This window comes from Canis lupus, chromosome 17 (assembly GCF_011100685.1).
Source record: "Canis lupus familiaris isolate Mischka breed German Shepherd chromosome 17, alternate assembly UU_Cfam_GSD_1.0, whole genome shotgun sequence".
Taxonomy (NCBI): domain Eukaryota; kingdom Metazoa; phylum Chordata; class Mammalia; order Carnivora; family Canidae; genus Canis; species Canis lupus.
Genome location: NC_049238.1, coordinates 22,168,034 through 22,186,572, shown reverse-complemented (window position 1 = coordinate 22,186,572; position 18,539 = coordinate 22,168,034). Strand labels below are relative to the sequence as shown.

General features: G+C 40.5%; 1 protein-coding gene and 1 long non-coding RNA gene across 9 annotated transcripts in view; one reads left to right on the top strand and one right to left on the bottom strand.

The window, feature by feature from the left end:
* Window positions 1-18,539, bottom strand: part of BABAM2 (BRISC and BRCA1 A complex member 2) — a 406,643-nt gene that overhangs the window by 133,741 nt on the left and 254,363 nt on the right. The gene's annotated exons all lie outside the window — the stretch shown is intronic.
* Window positions 1,980-12,578, top strand: LOC111090554. Its single transcript, XR_005372262.1, has 3 exons — window positions 1,980-2,128; window positions 11,482-11,634; window positions 12,399-12,578. It is a non-coding gene; the product is annotated as an uncharacterized LOC111090554 (long non-coding RNA).

The following is an 18,539-nucleotide window of genomic DNA, read 5'->3' as shown; positions in this document are numbered from 1 at the left end:
TAACCATGGATTTGCAGACATGACAGAAATGCCTTAATTTGCATTCATGACTCATTCTTTTTTAAAGAAAGAAAGCCCTGTCTTCAGCTCTCCTCCTTTCGCTCCTCTTTACCATTTCCCACACTTAAACCTATCTTGGGTTATGCACCAGCCTTTACAGACAGAAATCAGTGATATTGCATGTCAGAGCGACTCAGGTCATAGTAGGCACTTTATTATTGAACCATTTTAAAATAACTTTTATGAAAAAGATGTTTAAAAGGGCAAAAGAATGCTTCAAGTATTTAAGATAAATACTGAAAATAAAAGAAATGTGGTGAGCCAAATAATCTGCTTTACTCTCTAAGAAGCTTACTAACTCTAGTAATAACTGAAAAGACATCATGCATTGACCCCCACCCAGGGGATTATTTGGGTACTAATATGCATTCAGACTAAAGTCTCAGGCATATGACTAGAATTAGAGACCCAATATATTTTGAATGTAACTCAAGCTTAAAATTAGAGGAGTCCAAGTCAGTTACAAAACTGTGCCTAACGATGTTTCTGGCAGACATGCATTCTGGATCATTCATGAAGCTATTTAAAATTGCTTGACATGTAAGCACGACAGATTTTAAAGATCAAAACACAGGTGTGTGTCAGTGTTGCACAATTCTGCGGTAAGAGGAGAACATGAGCTCATTCCACCTAGAAACAGACCCAAACACAAACACCCACCTGGGGTTCAGGTGCATGGCTCTGTCTGCAGGCAGATGAGTTTCTTTCCGGAATTTTGTTCTAATATAACTACATTCTGATAAGAAATGAGGTTTTGATACATTAACGTTACTCTAAACTGGGTGGGTCTTTTTAGCTGACAGGCACCTTATACATCTGCCTATATATTCTTTTTTAACCTATTCAAAGACCCATCTCTCAACATAAATGAGTTATAGTCACCAGTGATTTAAACAACTTTATTCTTTTTGGCCTCAATAAAGATAAAAGAGTAACACAAAAACTTCAGGACAGTAGAGGCATAAATCTCTTCCATCTCGTTATGAACCATGAAAGAAAATTATCAAGATAAACCCTTAAGAAAACAAGTGACTTAATCAAAGCCACCTCTCAAAGTAGTGTGTGAGATGCATCCAATGACTGATTTCATAGTAGACATTTCCTCTATATAAGACATTACATACTAATTGTTTCATGAAATTTTGAAACTCCTTAGAATAAGGGAGGCAAAGGCAATTGAATATAAGTCAGTCTAGGTTAATCTTCACAAGTCATGGCCCTGGATCTTTGGTTGAGGTTCTCAGTAATCCAGAGATTTATCTCATTTACAAAAGAAGACTAAATAGTTAAGGAGTTACTGATCCAACTGAGCAAGTGTACACTTACCTCCTTTGCTCAAATGCAAACCATTGCTCAACACACCGGGAGTTAAGTTTTGTGTGAATAAGAGCACAAAGGAAAGAGAGTATGTGTGTGTCTTTGTGAGCAAATAACTACACTGTAACTCTCTGAGATTAGGCTTTCCCAAGAAAGACAAATCCTTTCTTTAGAGCACACTCACACACACATAAACAGGAGATGCATTTTGTACACCATCACCATTTGGTTAACAGATGTTGGCGTCTACCCTCAGCTCTCACAAACAAATCAATGTACTTTATTTTTGTGTAACATCTTCTATCCAAAAGTAATATGAAAAGCCGTGCGGCTGGCTTGACAGTGTAACTGCAGAATCTGTGTAAGGCTTATAACGGAGCAAACACCTGTCAGGCTTGTTTAAATGCTGTCTGAACTGGTGATTGGCTCCATGATAAGGCGGCTGGCTGCTGGGCTGGAGAAATGTTCAGCTTCTCTACAGTAAAGCCAGGCACCAGCCTTTGTCATAATGTGTTGCTATGGCTTGCTTGTTTCATGCCTCATTATGCGACCTTCACTTATACTGAGGGAAGAAGGATATCTTAGGAATTTTCCTAATTCATAAGAGTGCTTTGCATTAATGGGAACCATCAATGACATACTTTTAAAAAAACACCAAAACAATAATCCCTTTGGATCTGCAAGAACCAGGATCTAGTCCCTACTTTATTACTGACCATCTCCTCTGGATTTCAGTGTCCTAGCCCGTAAAGTAAGTTGGAGGGTTGGGCTGGATTTGCATTTCTCAATCTTCTCAAGCATGAGGGACATTTTAATGCATCAAAGCCTCTGTCAGGCTAATCAAATAACAGCAGTTATATTTTAAAAATCTGTGCGATTAGAAAATACACAATGATAAAAAGATACTTCTGATGCAATGACAGCTGAAAACAAAACTCCAATGTATTAATCACAGCAGAGCCAGCATTGATTCTTAAGGTAATGGCATACAGATGTTAGACACTTATTTAGTCTGCAAACAACAGTTGCTGTACATAGAGTTTGCAGTGTTTGTAATAACCCCATAGCGGATCCCCTTACCCAACCTGGTCCTCTGTTTAAAGCCTGGGAACTCTGAACTACAATACAGATGATCCAAATCCTTTCTGACACTGACCCACCATAATTCTAGTCCTGCCACTGCCATTTAGTATGTCACGTGACTCTAAACATGGGAGGGATGTCTCTGTTCAATAGTTTTATCACCTGTGTGGAGTCGATGGGGTGCCCTAGTGGTGTCTCAACTCCGCGCTGTGAACCATGATTCTATGGGTGTCATAGTTCAGAAATCTAGAGACCCTCAGGACAGAAGCCCCACTAAAATGTAATGGATTCACTCCACTTTTAAGTGCCCTGTAATGTGTTTCTACACAGACCGTGCAATATCATCTAGTAGAAGGAGAACCTATGTCCCCAAGTGGGGGGCCATCAGCTCTGACACATTCCCACACATTCCACCCTCCCCCAAAGCAAAGAGAGACAGATTCTGGGAGGACAACCTCTCTGAACCTGAGACAACATCTCGGGGCCTTCTCCAGACAACCTGGGGCTGTGGGTGAAACAAAAAGGGGCTGAACGGAGGAGAGAGGAAGTTCTTATGCAACTCAAAGTAGGTTTACACTGGTTCTTTCTTCAACAGTTCAGAAGAGGTTCTAAGATTCCCAATATCACTGAACCATTTGAGGCTCCAGAATAATGAGTCCAAAAGTAAAGTCCCAGATCAACCCAGATGGCTTTCATAGTCCGTGAGAACTTTATTGCTGGCATCAATATGTTTAAATACTGACCATCAAAAGATATATATTTACTGTCTAGATAAGCAATACATAGTGATAAATTCAGTTATGTTAGAGCCATCGTAATGGACTAATTTCTCAAAAATGACACAGGACTGCATAACTTCAACTACTCAACATCTATTACTATTACTCAAAGTTCTTTAGATAGTCACAAGGCTCTCCTATACTTCCAATGACCATTCTTTGGAAATATACTCCTAATCCAGTTTCCTAAACCAACCAATCAACCAATCAAGACACATCAACAGGTAATTATACCAACAACCAAATAAAAAAGTGGGCCAAAGACCTTAACAGACACCTCACCAAAAAAGATATGCAGGTGGCAAATAAGCATACGGAAAGATGTTCCATGTGATCTGTCATAAGGAAAAGAGATACCACTACACATCTATTAGAAGACCCCAGGGATCCCTGGGTGGTGCAGCGGTTTGGCGCCTGCCTTTGGCCCAGGGCGTGATCCTGGAGACCCGGGATCGAATCCCACGTCAGGCTCCCAGTGCATGGAGCCTGCTTCTCCCTCTGCCTATGTCTCTGCCTCTCTCTCTCTCTCTCTCTGTGACTATCATAAATAAATAAAAATTAAAAAAAATATATATATATATAAAAAAGAAGACCCCAAATCCAGAGCACTGATAATACCAAATACTGGTGAAGATGTGGAGCAACAGGAACTCTCATTCATTGCTGGTGGGAATGAAAACACTACAGCCACTCTGGAAAAGAGCTCAGCAGTTGCTTAAGAAAACTACATATACTGTTACCGCATAATCCAGCAATTCTCCTTGGTATTTACTCAAAAAAGCTGAAAAACTTAAGTCCACACAAAAACTTGCACATGGATATTTATAGCAGCTTTATTCATAACTGCCAAAACCTGGAAGCAATCAAGATGTTTTTCAGTAGGTGAATGGATAAACTGTGGTACATCCAGATTGTGGACTATTATTTAGCACTAAAAAGAAATTATCTATCATGCCATGAAAAGACATGAAGGAATCTTTTTTTTTAAGATTTTATTTATTTATTTATTTATTTATTTATTTATTTATTTATTTATTTATTTATTTCTAGAAAGAGAGAGAGTGAACATGAGCAAAGGGGAAGGGCAGAGGGAGGAGGAGAAGCAGGTTCGCTGCTGAGCACGGAACCTGACAGACATGGTGGATCCCAGGACCTTGGGATCCTGACCTGAGCCAAAGGCCGATGTTTAACCAACTGAGCCACCCAGGTGCACCATGAAGGAACCTTAAATGCATATTACTAAGTGAACAGATACTATCAGGAGTCAAAAATAGAACTCATTGCCATGTGTTTAATGCTTTGGTCTTTGGATTATAAAATCCAAATTACCCCCCAAGTTATAGAAAGAACCTTTAAACAAAAACAAAATCAAAAGAAAACAAACATCTTTTAAGGTAGTTATCCCATGAATTATCTTGGGTAAATTATTTAACAACTGTGACTATCTTAAGGTTATTTATACACAATCTAAATCAATCTAAATCTATCTTGCTGCAGACTGGCTTCTTTTTCTTTAACTCACCTTTGTCAATTTTACTGTCTTCCTATCTCCAGTAACTGTTATGCATTCTCCTCATACAACTGATTAAAATACACTAAAGGGTCAGAACTTAAAGTAAAGTAAAATATTGAAATTTAGGACTTCTCTGACTAGATCAGGCTGGACCAATTTAATGTATCAGGTTATATACTGGTTCTATCACACACTATGGCTGTCTACTCAAAATGGACTATTAGAATAAAAGTCTACAGTCTAAGAAAGCAGGAAAAGTCTTGGTACAAAGACAAGTGCTAGAACATATCAAAGGTTGACAAATTATGGCCTATGGGCGAAATCCAGCCTGCTGCCTAAATATGCAAAGCCATGTTCATTAGTTTATAGATTGCCTATGGTTGCTTTTGCACTACACTGGCAGAGTTGAAGGGTTGGCTCACAAAGCATAAACTATTGACTATAGGGTCCTTTACAGTAAGTTTGCTGGCCCCTGACTTAGACAATCAACTTTGCCTGGAGCTAGTTCCTGTAGGAGCTCCAGGGCTCAGATTCAGTCTTCTCTTCTCCATCTTGCACTTGCTTGCTACATGAGCTCATCTACTATCAAGACTTTAAATGGTACCTATCTACCAACAACTCTCAAATATGTATCTCCAGACCAGACTTCTCCCTTGAGCTCCAGATTCACACATCCAACTGTCTAACTGACATATCCACTTGGAGATCTAACAGACATCTCAAACTCAATGTTATCTAAAACCTAACCCCTGATCTTCCCCAGCCCCACCCCAAAGCCCAACCTGCTTTACCACAGAGTTTTTAATTTCAGTAAAGAATAACTCCATTCTTCTGGCTGAACCCATAAAAACCAAACAAAGAAACGAAAACCCTGGAATTAACGCTAGTTCTACTCTCACTCCACATCCAATCTACCAGCAAATCCTCAACTGCCTCAGCATATTCAGACACATGCCATTCAATATCACTTCTACTGCTATCATTCAGCTCAAAGCTACTATCACCTCTCACCTGGACTTTGGAGGAGCCTCTTAACTAGTCTCCTGGCTTCTACTCTTGCTCCTTTCATCTATCCACATGATAGCAGTCAGAGTGACCTTGTTAAAATGATGGATCACATCATTCACCTTCCCCACTCCCATACACTCCACCTTCAACCTCCTACCCCCAGCCTCAACACATATTCTACTCCAGCCATACTGGGATCTTTGCTGATCCCTGATCACTTTTAGTAAACTCCCATCCCAGCCTCCATGCTTGCTGATTCTCCTTCCCTAGACAGATGCATGGCTCACTCTTGTACTTCCTTCTGCTAAAATGTCACTCTCTTGGTGAGGCTTTTCCCTGACCGCCATATCCAAAATAGCAACTTCATCTTGCGCCTCCACCCCCACATTGCATCCCTCTTCCTTGCTCTCTCACCATGTTCTTATTTATTTTATTGTCTGTCTCCCCAGCTAGGGCATAATCTCCACACCAACAGGAATTCGTATCTATTCCGTTCACTGCTACCTCCCCAGTACCTAGAATAGTGGCTGGTATAAAGTAGATGCCCAGTACATACTTGTTTAATGAATGAATAAATGGGTTAGTAGGCCTTCCCAAAGGTTTAGAATGTAGTCCTATGGATAACCACATTTCTGATTTTATTGTGAAGATTAATGGGAAAATTAAAACTCCTTAGTGAGATGTGCTTCATAAACTGGCTGGAAGGTGTCATTCTACTCTAAAGCAAGGGATCCTGTCCCTTAATACTTTGTTTTTCATTCAAATACCTGTACACAGGGAGTTTATAATCTTTCTCTTCATCCTCCTAATTCTCTTAACCTTTATAAATCCTATTTCTCAATCTTGTCCTCATTTTTTGTTTCTCCTGGGTAACATCCAAGACTTGCAAACCCAAAGGTCATGTACCAACCTGTACATGAATGCTTGAAGCTGCCTGAAATTTTCACTGGCAATACAGAGTTGTCATTGATTTCTTGGCAGTTCATCATCAAATGATGCACTGATAAATCAAACAGAAATGACAATATCATGTCAATCCAACAACCAGACCTGAGTTAAAAATCTAAAATCACCAAGAAAAGATTAGGGACACTGTGGTCCCAGCATGAAATCAGTCTGCAGACATTAGAGCCACACTCAGTGTGATCCAAAAGCCTTGCTCCCTGCTGAACTCAACAACCTGGGAGCCAGATCACCAGAGATGTGCTGGGTCACTGTGGCTGCTTTTAATGACTCAAGTACACCGTCCCCCTGCTCTGAACACTAGGACATCTCAGACAGCTAATTTAAAACATTCTCACCCCTTCCTGAGGCTATTTGGATCTGGGGAATCTGGCATCCTACCTGGCCCTTACCTGAGGTCTTGTGAGGCCTAGGGGCTTGTGAATTATACACACCAAAGGGATTAAGAGTAAATAGAGTCATGTATTTATATATCATTAGTTTTTGCTCAATTAGGGCCTTGTAAGAAGTAAATAATAACCTGTACGAGGGCAAGCCCCACAAAGCTAACTCAGGCAGAAGCCAAATGTCTGTGTCCCCCTCAAATTCATGTGCTGCTGAAGCTCTAATTCTCAACATGATGGTATTTGGAGATGGGTCTTTGGGAAGTAATTAGATGAGATGAAGTCCTGAGGGCAAGGCCCAGGTCTGATGGGATTAGTGTCCTAAAAGAGAGATCTGGAGAGCTTGCTTGCTCTCTCTGCCATCTGAAGAAGTCAGCAAGAAGGCAGCCATCTGCAAGCCAGGAAGTCTCACCAGAAACTGACTATACTGAACTTGGACTTCCCAGCCTCCAGAACTGTGAGAAATTAACTTCTGAGTTTAAGTCACCCATTCTATGGTATTTTGTTACAGTAGCCTGAGCTAATAATAAATGAGGTTTTAAATTTTAAAAGTTGGGATCCCTGGGTGGTGCAGTGGTTTGGTGCCTGCCTTTGGCCCAGGGCACGATCCTGGAGACCCGGGATCGAATCCCACGTCAGGCTCCCTGCATGGAGCCTGCTTCTCCCTCTGCCTGTGTCTCTGCCTCTCTCTCTCTCTCAGTCTGTGACTATGATGAATAAATAAATAAAAATTTAAAAAAATAAATTTTAAAAGTTGCTTTAACTTGTCCAGAAAACACATTTGGACTGCTCTGATGATAATACCTGAAACTTGATTTCTTCTTCTACTCAGTAAGAAAGTACAGAAACACTTGTCCATCACCATCACACACACACATATTCACTCATCCAGAGTACTCTGAGAGCAGCCACACCTTGCCAAGACAAGGTTTTCTTTGCTTGGAAGTATAAGCTGACAGAAAGAACAGACCCAGGATGTCCTGAGGAAAAAGACATGTAGAAGCAGAGTGCCACAGCCCTGGACTTCTCGCCCAGTCCTTTTCCGATGTTCTTCCTGTCCAAAGGAGCCAATGAAGCAGAATAGGGCAGCAGACACATGCAGTGTAGGTGTGTTGGGGCTAAACGTGGGTGGCAGCCACGAAGCACTACTGCATCTTCCCTGTTCTGTAACCAGAGGAGATCCTTCAGACTCTTATGAAAACCTTTTTGTCTTTTTGATAAGAAAAATTTGATACAATGAACATCAAAAAATTAGAAGGGAGAACAGACTCATGCAGTTTATCACAGATGTTGTTCTCCAAAGCTCTGAACAAACATACTCATCTGATCATACTATCAGATGCCAGAAAAAAAAAAAAAAAAAGAATGGCCAGTTCCATTAAGGGTAGTATGCTGAATACTGTCAATGCACAGCTCAAAACAAAATAAACTGAACATAGAAGAGGTAGGTAATCTTTAGGAATGTTTCATTCCCTGAGTTTCTGGGACTTTACCATTCCCTTTTGATTACATCCCTGAGCAAAACTCTGATGAGCATATAACATGTTAAGAAAGTCCTTTGTTCTAAAAGTATTACACACAAAAAATCAAGTAGCCACTGTTTCTAAGTTAGCTGAAGAGAAGAAAATGAAACAAACTCTGAAATCTGAAGAAAACAAGGTCCCAATCTATAGTTTTCTGTGATGAGCTTCATAAAAATCAGTAAACATTCCGGGTGCTACACACACCCCAGGAGACCCAGCTATGGTATCAACAATATAACTTATTAATTACTATGGAATTGAGAAGCGCCACAAGCAAGGTGTAAATGAAATTCTCACTAGAGTAGTCCATTTAAAATTGAGCATAGGGCACTAAAGATGAACAATGATTAGCATACAATGGGATTTCCCTCCTCTTTCCCTTGTCTTCAGTCTGTATTAGTAAGAAAACACCAACTGCTAAAAGACATATGCCTTTATTATGGCAAGAGCACAAACGGACTGCCTCACCTCCCTGCAACTGGGCCAGAGGGCACCTGACCATTAAATGAGTGACCTCATCTCTACAGCAACCTTGCAAATGCCTCTGATGCTTGATCACCCCCAACAGTGGAGAACTAACTATTTTGAAGGCCAAGGGAGGCAAATAAGGTAATACAAAAGAAAAGCTTCGAAAACTATCAAGTACTAGAGGAATCACCACTTCTGATTGTTCGACAGATTGTGACCACTGTAACAATACTCCTCAGTGTAAGTACAAAGATACTCCTATTTAGTGATAGTGGCAAAAGAGTGAAAACAAAAACACTCACATGTTCATCAAAAAGGATGTGGTTAAATAAAGTATGTCATAACCATCCAGTGGACCTATCTGGCTTAATACAAAATGATTCCATGCTATATTTTTAAGTTAAAAAAAAAAAAACAGGCTACAGTATACTGTGTATAGTTTGATATCAGACAAGTGAAAGGATACATTCGTATACCCTTGTATATTCCTGAAGGATGTGCATACTTGTCCACTGGCTACTTTGGGAGAAGAGTGACTACAAATCTAGGGGATCTGGGGTTGTACAAATGTACTTTGCACTGTATATCCTTTTATATCTTTTACTTCACTTTAATGTCTTTTTAATTTGTATATCCTTTAATGGATACACTGATTTTTCTTTTAACAATATTTTAAAACTGTGAGAGAGAAACAAATTTCTTACAAAGATAAATTCTTTTCCTTTATTGCTTCTACTCATGAATCCTTGTTTAATTGCTTAGAACCATAAAACACAAAACAATAATAATAAAAAGCCCTCCAATCTTCCTTCTACATTTATATAATTCTGTTGAAGTTCATATTATTCTGTTGTAGTTCACAAAAATCTAAAAATAACTTCTAGAAAATGTTGATACTATCAAACAGAAACAGCTTATAGCTATAAGGAAGAATATTTCTTATATTTCAGTTGTTCTTTATTTTCAGCATTAAAAGTTAAGTTAATTACTTTAATGGCACTTGGTGAATGGAGTTAATATTCCTAGCTTTTCATACACATTAACTGTGATACGCTGGATATCAAAGGAGTCAGGATACTGACTCCTCTTTAAAATATTTAAATAAGACTTTCTGAATAGAAAGTCATACATGTTCATTGTAGAAAACTGGAGAAATAGATAAAAATACAGAGGAAAACTAAAACAATTCATTATCCCACCACCCCAGAGAAAACTACTATTCATTTTGATGTATGGCCTTCCTTTTTTATTTCCAATGTATACAAGAATATATTTTTTTACAAAAATCGAATCATGCAAGCTAAACTTACCACTTTAAAAGTCTGCTTTAAGAAATTATCACCCCTACTTATCATTTGTTTTATAATTTTTGTGCTTATTGTTATAAAATATACATTACTTATACAATTTCAAACAAATTAATTTTTATTGTTTTAGTCTGATAAATATTAACTGAAACCAAAAAAATTAAAAATCACCCCAAATTCAAAAAGTGAAACGTAAAAGAAATTTTAAGAATTAAACTTTCAAATAATTTTTTAAAATTATTGAAGCATTTACACTTCTGAAGTTATTAAAGCTTAACAGTATACCAAGACTTCTGTAATGCCGTGTACTAGAAATATATTTCCATGCCATTAGTCATTTTTTTTTAATGGCTGACAGGATTCTCTTATATGGATAGGTCATAATACCCGTATCTAACCCCTTGTTATTGGACATTTAGACTGTTTCTTTGAAGAGCTCATAAAGACAGGTGAATAAATGCCTTAAGCCAAAGAGGTTCCACCTAGGTAAGAACTGTATTAATTCTGGAACAAGAGGTATCCATTTTTTTCAAGGTTTTTAACATACTGTCAAGTTATCTTCTAGAATGGGTAAGAAGTAACAATGTCATTGATATTGCACATACTTAGAGTAAAACAAAAACATCTTTAAAAATAGAAGTGATTCGCCCCTCAACCAAAGACACCTACAATCAAAGTAATAGATTTCAGGTTTATTTTACTACTACCACTTGAAAGAAAATTTCATTCAATATTATGTTCCAAAGAGCCCGTAAAAAAATGACCCACAATCCTTACCTGGGTTTTAAAAAAATAAAGTTTCAAATAAACCCATAATAAAATACAGTTAGGCAGGTCTTTAATATGAGTACTAAGATAATAAGAAGCCCACACGTTGGAGTTAAGCTCAATCTTTCATCAGTTTGTTCAAAACCCATACTGCAGTGTCGCTCTAAGGCTGGCTGAATTGACTGACATGAGGACTAGAACTGACACTAATTATCCTGGATGAGAGGTGAAGTTACCGGATATCCACCAAGATAAAACAGGAGGAAAAAAAAAAGTGAGGATACTAATATCTTCCTGTCTCCATTTTAGGTCTGACTTGAAGCCATTCAACTTTTAGAGAGATCCTTTAAGTTCATTCAAGATACTAGCTTCAGAGATCAGAATCTTGTTCAGAACTGCGCTTCTTGTCCTCTGAGAATCATAAATATATGAATAAGTTCCAGCAATGTACTGAACAGGAAGGTAAGGACCTTGGGCCACAAACTTTCATTTTCACATGCCCCCAAACCTTGCAAAGCCCTCAAACAGGGGGAGAGTTAGAAATAAACGAAAGGAAAAAATTCAGAGCCACTAGGGGTGATCACTACCTGTTCAAAGCACACCGGCCAACCCCCATGATACCACACCAAGCTATGTGCAGAATTCCCCCAGAAGTGGCAGGCCAGGGTTTATATAAGTCCTAACTGTACTTTTCTTACACTTGCAGAAGGCTGGAGCAATGGCCTTCCAAGGAAATCAGATACTGGTGAAATTATTTAATTCGGTACAAAGGATACAACTTTTATACTAGACAAAGATAGAAAGGATATCATTTATCCATCCTACTGGGCCATTCCATCCCTTTCTGGCAAAATGGTTTAACTCCGTGTTGGACTTTCTTTAAAGGTATCTTCTGAGTCTAGACTACAGAAGCACACCTTTTAGGTGTTAAGTGTGTTACATTGGGTTCCTTGAGTTCTTCTGCAGCAAAAAGCTCTTGAATGAGGTCCAAGAAAGTCTTTCTAAGTATTAATGAAAACGCTCATTGATTCATATAAATAGAAGAATGTGACTCTAACATTCACTGGCTGTGTGGTCTTGGGAAATTTAGCAATTTCTCTAAGCCTCCATTTCACCCCTGACAATGAGAAAATATTAATGGTACCCAATTCATGGCGTAGAAACACAGATTAAATAAGTGCAAAGAAAAACAGCATCTGAATGTTATTATCTTCTCGATGTTATAGGTACTATAGTTCAAGTACTTTGGAATACACAGAGTAACTGAATCTCAGCCGACCGACTGAACGTTATCTACCAAAGGGACTTAGCAAACTGGTTAACAAATGGCCTGTCATTAGGTAATACAGATTACTTATAAACAAATGTATTTCCGAGATCCTTAAGAATACAGTACCCAAAAATGTTTTCTACTGTTAAGCTATGTAAATATTCTCTTCAAAATTATTTCACTGGGGCACCTGGGTGGCTCAGTGGTTGAGTGTCTGCCTTTGGCTCAGGTTGTGATCCCGGGGTCCTGGGATTGAGTCCCACATCAGGCTCCCCACAGGGAGCTTGCTTCTCCCTCTGCCTATTTGTCTATCTCTCTCACAAGTAAATAAAATCTTTAAGGGGATCCCTGGGTGGCGCAGCGGTTTGGCGCCTGCCTTTGGCCCAGGGCGCGATCCTGGAGACCCGGGATCGAATCCCACGTCAGGCTCCCGGTGCATGGAGCCTGCTTCTCCCTCTGCTTATGTCTCTGCCTCTCTCTCTCTCTCTCTCTCTCTCTCTCTCTCTGTGACTATCATAAATAAATAAAAATTAAAAAAAAATCTTTAACATAAATAAATAAATTAAATTGAATAATTTCACTAATCATTGGCTTAAACAACAGAACTTCCTTTTCTAACAGTTCTGGGGGACAGAGGTCTGAGATCAAGGTGCTGGCAGGGCTGGCTTTTTCTGAAGCCACTCTTTTTGGCTGCTAGATGGTCTTCTCCCTATGTCTTTCCACAGTCTTTCCACAGTCTGTGTGTGTGTGTCCCGATCTCTTCTTTTCTAGAAGGACAACAGTCATATTGGATTGGCCTACCCGAATGACCTCATTTTAACTTAATTTGCTTCTTCTAAAACCCTACTTCCAAATACAGTCATATTCTAACATATTAGGGGTGAGGTCTTCAACATTATGAATTTGGGGGGATCACAATTCAGTTCCTAACACTGAGTATGTATTTTCTCTGCTTAAAAGCCCTTCACATCCCCACCCCCATCTTCTGTAAGACAAACTCTAGATTTCTAAATGTGTCATGTCATGTGACCTTCGCCACCTGGCTACCCATCTTACTTTTCCAGCTTCATCTTCTCTGTCCTCTCTTTTTGCACTCTAGATATTGAACCCACTGAACTATCATTTTCCAAACACACTTTCATACCTCCTTGTCTCTGGATATGCTGCCCTCTCTGGAATATTCTCACATGTCAGGTACTCTGCAAAGTTATTTTTGATGCCTGAGGCAGGACCAATTAACACTCTTTCCATTCTTCAAAGAACCCTGAGCACTACTTTTACAGCCTGTATCTCCCTGAATTGTTATTAATTCTTTACATGTCTTCCCCCATTCCCCGCCCCACCACCACCACCATGCTGGTTATTCCCTGAAAGCAAGGACCGTGTTTGTTTTGCTCATTGCTGATTCCTCTGCACCCAGCACAGACCTGGTACATAGGAGGAACTAAAAAAAATATTTCTTGAATAAAGGAAATACAAACAAACCAATGAACAAGAAAAAAATTCAATTTCTCTTTTAATACCCAGTACAGTGCCATGGTATTCAGAAATTCGGTATGTGCTTATTAATAAAGGACTGTCTGAACCATAGGAGAAAACCTGAGACAAGGAAGGGATCTGGAGTTACTTATGTTCAGAAAAGTTATGGAAGCTGATCATCTTTGGGGTAGAAAGGAAATAGATTTTAAAAAGCCTATAAACTGCAGGAAAGAAGCGCCAAGATACATGTGACAAGGCAATCTGAGTTCCACTCCGATCCAAGAACAAAGGGTTCCTGGTTTAAGCTATGGAATGGCCTGTTCCAGAAAGCAGCTGGGCAGAATTTCCTCACACGAATAGTCCTTAATGTATGGGGAAAAGAAAAGAGCAAAGCAAAACAAGCAAAGGCAGCAAAAGGGAATAATTAGAGTAAACAGCTTTTTTTTTTTTTTTTTTTTTTTTTAAAGGCATTGGACAAACCCCAAGAAGAAAAATGTTGTGGGATAAACATCTGTTCGTTCGGAACATGACAGAGCCCTTGACAGGCTCCGCGGCCTGTGCATGTCCTCATGTGCCCGAGGTTTATATTTGTGTTCTCAGGACACAGGCAGCCCACAAGGCGGCCCAGGAGGAGGCCTGCTCTAGGCCCAGACACACTGCACAAACTCCAGTCGGGGCTGGGAGGGGCAGCTTTCACTCCGTTGTGTTTGACAACAATGAATACCACACAGAAGAGAAGCATAAATGCCATCCATCCATCCGTGCACAAGTGCCTTGCTCTACCTGCCGCGTTTCCACCAGTGTTGGACTGGGGTTCCACCAGTTCTTACTGCCCACATGAAGGTGGCCAGACATACCACATGGAGTGGGATTTGCATTTGTTTTCCATCTCTATGATCTCCGGTATCAAGATACGAAGTAGAAGTTGAAAGCGTCTGTTTCCTTGCACCAGATGCACCCCTGCAACTGGTCCCTGAAGTCTAGGACTTCCTATTAAGAAGACAGCTCCAGGAAAAGTTCTACACCAATCTCCAGCCTTCCTGACTGAGTAGAGGTGAGCAGCTGTGGGCCTAGAGGTGAGCAGCTGTGGGCCTAGAGATGAAACTAAATGGGGAGGACCTAGCAATTTTCAATGGGCAGTGTCCCTAAGGGAAACACCCCCACATGGCCTTAGCTCTCATTCTCATGGCTCTGGAACACCTTGCCTTAGAGCTTTCGGCTATGTGGGTCCACTCAGGGGCCCTCTGGCTAGTTCTGCCAGCCTACCTCATCCAAACCATGTTCCACACTTCGAAGTAGCACACCGTGTCAGGTGGGGATACACTCTGCCTCTCCTTTTATCCTTCTTTCTGGCTGTGGTCAAAATTCTTCTTGCTCTGCCTGCCCTCTGATTCACTTCCCTTTTCCCTTTCGAAGGCCTAGCAATGTCAGTATTTCACTCATCACATATCATTGATGTCTAAATATGGCACCTAACTATCAAGCAAGGATGGCTGCCTTACACACCTCTCCTAGATCTTTGCTCTTGGCTCTGTGTGATCTACTAAGGAGCGTGAGTCGACATAAGGGCTGCCTTAACCATCTAAGCCACATGCGACTGTTTTCCAGATGTACCTTTTTGTGACCTGCCTCAAGTCCAGAAAGATGCTCTTTTCTTCCCAGGGGCAAATAGCTCTCTACATGTCCTAAAGCCCTGCAGATAGCCAGCTATTGACTTAGCCCACATAACACAAGAGGCCATATTTAACACAATTATTTTGAGAGCGGCCAGTTGGGGCCATTAAGGAAACTAATTATAAAACTTATCCTGGCCCACCTACTGAGTTGGCTGGAATAAGTACCAGCACTCAGAGCTTCACATTCAGATGAAGGTCATGGAGAAAGCAGAACAGCTACAGGCTGAGATGGCATGCGGGTAAGAGCAAGGATTTCACCAGAGGGAAATGCCATAAGCTGGTCAAAAACCACAATTCCTTTTTTCTTTTCTTTTTTCTTTTCTTTTCTTTTCTTTTTTCTTTGGGGCATCCCACTCTATCCATCCATACACTTACAAGAACAAAACTATACAGAAGTCAAGATATTTGGTGCCAGCTCTGATTTTCTACAGAATTATGATTGGAAAGGCAATTTATTCTCATGGATTGAATGGTTACCCCCACAGTTTAATTTTATCTGAAGGAAAAAAGAGCTGACATCTAGCAGCTAAATAAGTCTTTGTCACTAGAGGCCTGTGACACAAATCTCAATGATATTTGATGGGAACATGTATAGCTTTTCTTCATTTGTGGCTATAATTGCTGCTGGAGAAGCCCCAACATGTAAAGGTTGATGCTTCTGAAAGTGCTGAAAGATGCTGGAACTAAACCATGCAATGACAGCTATCAAAATGTCACTGATGCAGTGTCATATTCAGTCAAGATGCTTAAAAAAATCACATTTGACTAACACTGTTCTAGCCGTGGAAGGAAGAGGATTACCTGACTGCATGGAAATGGAAAGGGAATGTGCGTCATGGCACCTAGTGAGGAGCCTGGCCCGGGGTAGGCCACCCCAGGCAGAGCTCTTGTTCCCCGTGTGCTTCCTGTGTGGAGTAGAGCCCGAAGCCCCTAGGGTGCTTCCGTAGCTGTAACCCACTGAATCCTCACAACTGTCCTCAAGGGACAAAATGGACACACAGAGAGCTTAAGGAACTTGTCCAGTATTACCCAGCTGGGGCAGGCAGGATTCAAAGCCAGTTCTGGCAGACTCTGGAGTCTACACACTAACCATGATGCAAGTTCCAGTTCCCCACATGCATCCTTCTACAGAAAGGGGAGTATGTTCCAAACACCCTTTATCTTTACTGCCCAGAGACTTTAGTACTTAGTACCCAAAGACAGCACTTTTCTTCTGGGCCTGAACACTACTAGAGGAACCATGATAAAAGGCAAAAGTATGCCATTTCAAATTTCTAAATAATTTCTATTTAAACAAGTGCAACTCCTAGGCACTTGACTGTAAGTTCAAAAGGCTTCATTTAAACTGGTACTCATTTAAGGAATTAGTAACTGGTATGAGGTGATGGTTGCAGTGGCTAAAATTTAAACTTATGCCAATTAAGGGTACAGGGAATGGTATAATCTAGTAAAGTATGTCTGAAATTGAAAGCAAAGAAAGGATGTCCAAATGCTTGGTCCTGGTTCTCTCGGAGTCTATCTCTGGCTTTAAATCAAATAATTAAAGCTCTCATCCCTCAGTTTACCCCAATCACAAATGGAAATAGTACCTCACTCAACAGATGACCGGTTAAATTAGCTGCAGCTGTGCCAGCTTGACACTGAGTAACTGCTGTGCAAGATTCTCTGACCACAAAAAAACAAACTGCAGGGGGATGAGTGCCAAAAAGGACACACCCATTTGTGTTCCCTTTTATACTCTGAATGCAGGGGCTCAGCCCTGCTCACGGGGTTTGGGATAAGATCCTGGGCAGGTCTGCCACAGAGCTCTGGCTAACCCCTGCTTGAAAAGTAGGAGAGTTTGGGTTCTAAGTAGTTCCAGAATAAAAGGAAAAAGGCCCTTTGAGACACTTTGGGAGGTTGGGCCAAACCAGAGACTCTCTGAGAATGAGGGAAATAAATGGCTTATCCTCATCTAATCCACGTCTCATTTCTGTTTTCTACTGACTCCCAGTCCAACTGTGGTCCCCATCCCCAGGCCCAAGCTCTGGAGTCACTGGCACTACAAACCTGGTCAAGCCCCGATAGTATCACTGGCTTCCTCCAGCACCAACCTAAGACCCTAAGAGCCATCCCAAGCCCCCAAGGAGTCACACAGAAGCCCTGGGGTGCGGGCGACATAAAACAAGAATGTGCCAACCAGTGTCCCTCCCCAAAAAAGGACAATGGTTGGACATGTGCTCTCTACCCCACAACGACATTTTTCAAATGCTTTATAAGCCACTTAAAAAAGAAACTGCCTACCCATAATTCCCTGATGAAGTCTAGCCGGTTGAAACAATTCCTCAGTTATGAGCCTTTTCTCTAATGGGAATCTGTTGAAAAGCTGGCTCTTAACAACTGGAAAACTTAGGATCATCAGATTATAAACCACTGTTAACAAATTCAAAGAGAGCCACACTGGTACTTTTAACATTATAATAGTCTCCAAAAGTTTGACTAAGTAACATTACGTGAAAAGAAAAAAAAAAAGCATGGATGCTACAGATCTTTCATGTGCCTGAGTTTGACACATTTAGACCACAAGTCTCTCCCCTTTCCAGACTCCCCAATTCACCACTGTCACTTTCAAATACCCACCAAATCACAGCCTTTGCTCACCTGCCCATATTGTTGCCTCAGGAGATGCCCCACCACCACCACCACCTACTTTTCTTTTGTAAAGAAAGAATTTATTGTGTCCCTCCTTCCCATGTTCACTGAATTCAGTTCTCTGGATAAATGAGCTGGTAGGATGTGCTCATGCTAGATGCTAGTGCTCATGCCTCCAAAAGCCATCAAGTATTTAGAAAGTGCCTCGCAGGGGCTCAACTTTTTTATTTGAAACATTGGAAGGAAAGACAAAGAAGCACATCTGTGTGACTGTGTGTGGGTGATAACCACACATGGGTGCAAGGTGTGGG